Source organism: Pleurodeles waltl, chromosome 6 (assembly GCF_031143425.1).
Source record: "Pleurodeles waltl isolate 20211129_DDA chromosome 6, aPleWal1.hap1.20221129, whole genome shotgun sequence".
NCBI lineage: Eukaryota > Metazoa > Chordata > Amphibia > Caudata > Salamandridae > Pleurodeles > Pleurodeles waltl.
The window spans coordinates 1,131,650,834-1,131,656,833 of NC_090445.1; positions in this window are offsets into that span (position 1 = coordinate 1,131,650,834).

Consider the following 6,000-nt stretch of genomic DNA (forward strand, 5'->3'; position numbering starts at 1 on the left):
TGCAGTAAAATAGACCTTTTTTCTGGCTAACTTGGAAACATAGTGGAGTAACGTGAATCAACCAGCTAACGAATGGAGAGTCAATTGTTCCTTTTCCTCATTTGCAAATTATTTTGCTCAGTAAAGATACTTTAAAAATTGGCACTGTAAATACTCTTTCTGATTTCAAGGGGCTAAACAAAGATCAACATTTAGAATTAACTGATTTTCCCTCAAGATATTATAAAGCCTCTTTAATATATAAAATCCCGAAGAAAGATAAAAATGAGAGAACAAAGTCAAAGTTGAACTTTTATAGGAGAATGATCGGATGGCCATTCGGTGGTTGCCCTTTGAAAGCAAGATATGGTTAAAAATACATAGGACGTCACGGCTGCTAACACTGCACAAACAATATTTTTAATCAATAATAGACCATTATTTACACCCTTTTATAGCCCATAATTAAAGTGGTACAAGAGAGGAAATATTGATAAGAATTTATTTTATTAGTTTGTCCTTCTGAGCATACTTTCTGGCTACCAGTTTGCGATCATATTACTTCAATCTTTAACGCAGTACACTTTAATTCTCTAATATTTTTCTAGGCAGTCAACCAAATGACTAGGTGCCTGATTTAGATCTTGATGGTATTACCACCAAGCTGCGTCGGTGGTGGACCCGAAAAGACCGTCAAGTCGACAGTGTTACACCTGACATATTTAGATGTTACAGCTTTGCAAGCTGTGGACCGGCGATGGGTTCCTGATGGAGGGAGAATGTGGCAGGACCCAATGGACTTCGCACAATGGCAGGAGCTATGGAATTAAGATAAGTGACACACACTTTCCCTTATCTTTGTGTGTCCCCCTGCACTGCACACTACATAACACACCGCACACACAGACAATAATCCATTACAAATCCAACAGAACACAACCTGTACATGCCAAAAAGACACATTGACATACATCCATGACACAACACACCCACACCATTGACACTACACCCACACATGACACAACCACACCACCCACTCCAGCTGCCTCCATCTCAATCGGTCAATCCACACATGCACACACATACATGTACTGACTCATAGATACAACAGAGAGCACAAACATACCAGTCCAGGTTCCCTTGCAATGTGCGCACATAGACACCATTGACAAGAGCAATTGTGCTGTCATTGTGGTGCCAGAATTAATATTGCAATGAATAATGACACCAGAATGCCAGCTGTGTAGGTGTGCAATATCAGTGTTGTGGCAATTTGTCCTCAGCCATATGTGACACAGTTGTCTCTTCGACATATGCATGTCACAGTGATTTAAAATAATTACTCTGACATGTATATGCTTGCAGTGGTCCAGTCCTCCTGTGCAGTGCCCACCCAACGTACCATGGCAATGCCGCATCCCTCCCTCCGAGTCTGGAGATGAGGTGGTAGTGTTTTCTCTTCGGGTCATTGGCATCAGGGATGGGAGGTGTTGTTCAGTCATGTCCAGTCAAAAACTGAGGTGGAATGGGGGAAAAGGATGGGCTTTCACCCCTTTTCACCCCAGAACCACCATCTCAGAAGTGGAAGTCGGACCGCCACTTTTTGCTTGGCTGTAAGGCACATCCAAATCTGCTCGGTGGGAAGGGTACTTAGGGTCCTGCTGGCAACCACTTTTCCCTATCACACCATTGACACAGGCGGTGTTTCTTAGCGGAGACATCGGTTTGAATGCTGGCTTTTGGCTAAGGGACCGCCAAAATCTAAAAACGGCGGATGGACCGTCATTGCAGCAGATGGGTTTTCAGTCGAAAACCCGATGGTGGGACTGTTACCGCCAACATCTTAATAAGGTCCTAGGTCTTTGGACAAGGAAATGGATTAATAATTGGCATATTAATTGTGTTTACCGTGTAACAAATTACAACAAATTCCTTTATTCGCACAACTAAAGAATGGTTGAAAGGAGTGTTTCACAAGCACAGTCTTGAGAGAGCATATGTTGCCCCTTTAAATGTAGTTATTAAAAACTACTTAATGTGGTTGTCTCTAATGGTCTTCCTCAACACATTGTCAAATGTTTGTAACCTAGATCTAAGCCAGATAAAGCTATTTTCTTATTGGATTTTCAAAATGTTATGTATTTGTTGATCACATTTCTTTACCTGCACATGCCATATATTCTAGGGTTTCAAGTGTCATGTTTAGATTCTTGTGTATATACATATTTACAGTGACACCCAACCACTCTGTAGGAAGTTGGCTCTGTATGTACTATTTCAAAGTAAGAAATAGCATGCACAGAGTCCAAGGGTTCCCCTTAGAGGTAAGATAGTGGCAAAAAGAAATAATTCTAATGCTCTATTTTGTGGTAGTGTGGTCGAGCAGTAGGCTTAGCAGAGGGTAGTGTAAAGCATTTGTTGTACACACACAGACAATAAATGAGGAACACACACTCAAAGACAAATTCCAGGCCAATGGATTTTTATATAGAAAAATATATTTTCTTAGTTTATCTTAAGAGCCACAGGCTCAAGATTGACACTTAATACTTTAAATGCAAGGTATTTCACTTATATACTCTAGGAACTTTGAATAAACACAATAGCATATACAGTGTGATAAGAAATGGCAATAAGCTATTTTAAAAGTAGACAGTGCAAAAGTCAACAGTTCCTGGGGGAGGTAAGTAAAGGTTAAGTTCACAGGTAAGTAAAACACTTACAGGGTTCAAAGTTGGGTCCAAGGTAGCCCACCGTTGGGGGTTCAAGGCAACCATAAAGTTACCACACCAGCAGCTCAGGGCCGGTCAGGTGCAGAGGTCAAAGTGGTGCCCAAAACACAGAGGGTTTAATGGAAATAGGGGTGCGCCGGTTCCAGTCTGCCAGCAGGTAAGTACCCGCGACTTCGGAGGGCAGACCGGGGGGGGTTTGTAGGGCACCGGGGGGGACACAAGCAGGCGCAGAAAGTACACCCTCAACGGCACGGGGCGGCCGGGTGCAGTGTGCAAACAGGCGTTGGGTTTTGCGTTGAAAGCAATGGGGAAACCCGGGGGTCTCTTCAGCAATGCAGGCAGGCACAGGGGGGGCTCCTCGAAGTAGCCACCACCTGGGCTAGGCAGAGGGTCACCTGGGGGTTGCTCCTGCACTGGAGTTCGGTTCCTTCAGGTCCTGGGGGCTTCGGGTGCAGTGTGGTTTCCAGGCGTCGGGTTCCTTGAAGCAGGCATTCGCGGTCAGGTGGGAGCCTCTGGATTTCCTCTGCAGGCGTTGCTGTGGAGGTTCTGGGGGGTCAGCTCTGGCTACTCACGGGCTCGCAGTCACCGGGGAGTCCTCCCTGTAGTGTTAGTTTTCCGCAGGTTGAGCCGGGGGCATCGGGGGCAAAGTGGAAAGTCTCACGCTTCCGGCGGGAAACATGTGGTCTTTAAAAGTTGCTTCTTTGTTGCAAAGTTGCAATTTGTTGAACAGGGCCGCTGTTCTCAGGAGCTTCTTGGTCCTTTTAGATGTAAGGCAGTCCTCTGAGGCTTCAGAGGTCGCTGGTCCCTGTTGAATGCGTCGCTGTTGAAGTTTTTCTCCAAGTTGGGAGACAGGCCGGTAGGGCTGGGGCCAAAGCAGTTGTCGTCTCCGTCTTCTCTGCAGGGCTTCAGGTCAGCAGTCCTTCTTCTTCTTAGGTTGCAGGAATCTATCTTCCTCGGTTCTGGGAGCCCCTAAACACTGAATTTAGGGGTGTGTTTAGGTCTGGGAGGGCAGTAGCCAGTGGCTACTGTCCTTGAGGGTGGCTACACCATCTTTGTGCCTCCTCCCTGTGGAGAGGGGGGCACATCCCTAATCCTATTGGGGGAATCCTCCAAAATGAAGATGGAGGATTCCTAAAGGCAGGGGTCACCTCAGCTCAGGACACCTTAGGGGCTGTCCTGACTCGTGAGTGACACCTCCTTGTTTTTCTCACTATCTCCCCTGGAGTTGCCGCCAAAAGTGGGGGCTGTGCCCAGGGGGCGGGCATTTCCACTAGCTGGAGTGCCCTGGGGCATTGTAACACGAAGCCTGAGCCTTTGAGGCTTACTGCTAGGGTTTACAGTTCCTGCAGGCGGGAGGTGTGAAGCACCTCCACCCAGAGCAGGCTTTTGTTTCTGTCCTCAGAGAGCACAAAGGCCCTCACCACATGGGGTCAGAAACTCGTCTTTCAGCAGCAGGCTGACACAGACCAGTCAGTCCTGCACTGAACAATTGGGTAAAATACAGGGGGCATCTCTAAGATGCCCTCTGTGTGCATTTTTTAATAAATCCAACACTGGCATCAGTGCAGGTTTATTAATCTGCGAAGTTTGATACCAAACTTCCCAGTATTCAGTGTAGCCATTATGGAGCTGTGTAGTTTGTTTTTGACAAACTCCCAGACCATATACTTAATATGGCCACAACTGTACTTACAATGTCTAATAATAGACTTAGACACTGTAGGGGCATATTGCTCATGCAGCTATGCCCTCACCTGTGGAATAGTGCACCCTGCCTTAGGGCTGTAACTGTAAGGCCTGCTGGAGGTGTGACTTACCTATGCCACATGCAGTATTTTGTGTGCATGGCATCCTGAGGGGGATGCCATGTCGACTTTGCCTTTTTCTCCCCACCAACACACACAATCTGCAATGGCAGTGTGCATGTGTTAGGTGAGGGGTCCTCTAGGGTCGCACAACATATGCTGCAGCCCTTAGGGACCTTCCCTGGTTACAGGACCCTTGGTACCACTGGTACCTTTTACAAGGGACTTATCTGTGTGCCAGGAGTGTGCCAATTGTGGAAACAATGGTACATTTTAGGTGAAAGAACACTGGTGCTGGGGCCTGGTTAGCAGAGTCCCAGCACACTTCTCAGTCAAGTCAGCATCAGTATTAGGCAAAAAGTGGGTGAAAACTGCAACAGGGAGCCTTTTCCTTACACACTCCTAAAACATTTTTTGATATAACATTGTTTTTAATTCCAGTTGTGTCTTCCTTTATTATCTTTCTTCTGAATTTTGATCTTATTATATAATCATAATAGCTACAGTTATTTTTTATTCTCAAAATGTTACCCACTATTCTTGGAGATCTTTACCACTTTAAACAAAATGTCATTGACTTCTTAAAAGTATTCTTAAATGAATATGCATTAGTAAGGTGTTGCCGCTTGCCTATTATAAAATGTTTAAAAAACGCTTTTAAAGATAAAAAATGTAGGCATTCATTTTGAGTGCCACAATTGTGCTATAAATGTGTTATATGGTTATTTATCATTGTCATGAACTTAGAGTGATGTGCTTGTATAACATTTAAATAGCAGTAATTGCGCACAGACAACCACTTCAGGTTATCAAAGCATATTGCTAAATAAACACATACATGGAAAAAGTACTGCAGTACTACTATTACACTGCATTCACAACTTATGACCCAAAACAACTAAGGGGCATATTTATACTCCGTTTGCGCCGATTGTGTGTCAAAAGATTTGACGCACAATCAGCGCAAACGTTGCCCCATATTTAAACCCTGACGCCCGAGCCCGCGGATGACAAAAATCTGCCGTGTGCGTCATTTTCTGGATGTGGCAACCCACCCTGCGTTAATGATATGCAGGGTAGGCGTTCCCGTCCAAAAAACGACGCACACGGCCGTGCGTCGTATTTATGCTTCCGGGCAAAAATTACTCTCGGCCGGGAGGCGGAGCAAAAAAATGACGCAAAGCCCGATGTGCATCTAAATTTAACGCCTGGGTCAGGGTAGGCGTTAAAATGGGGCAAACACACCTGTATTTAATCAGAACACACAGAACAAACAGCAGAGCAGCAGAGCAGCAGAGCAGCAACAGGGAGACATGGAGGTGATTTTTATCCAGCGTGCACGTAGACGCAGAGCCCTGCAGCAACAACAGCAGCTACAACAACAACAGCAGAGACCCCAAAGGCAGCGCAGAAGGCAGGAGAGGATATTCCGCCCAAGAACAACCCTGCATGGCCTCAGGGAACACAACATCATACAGAGGTAC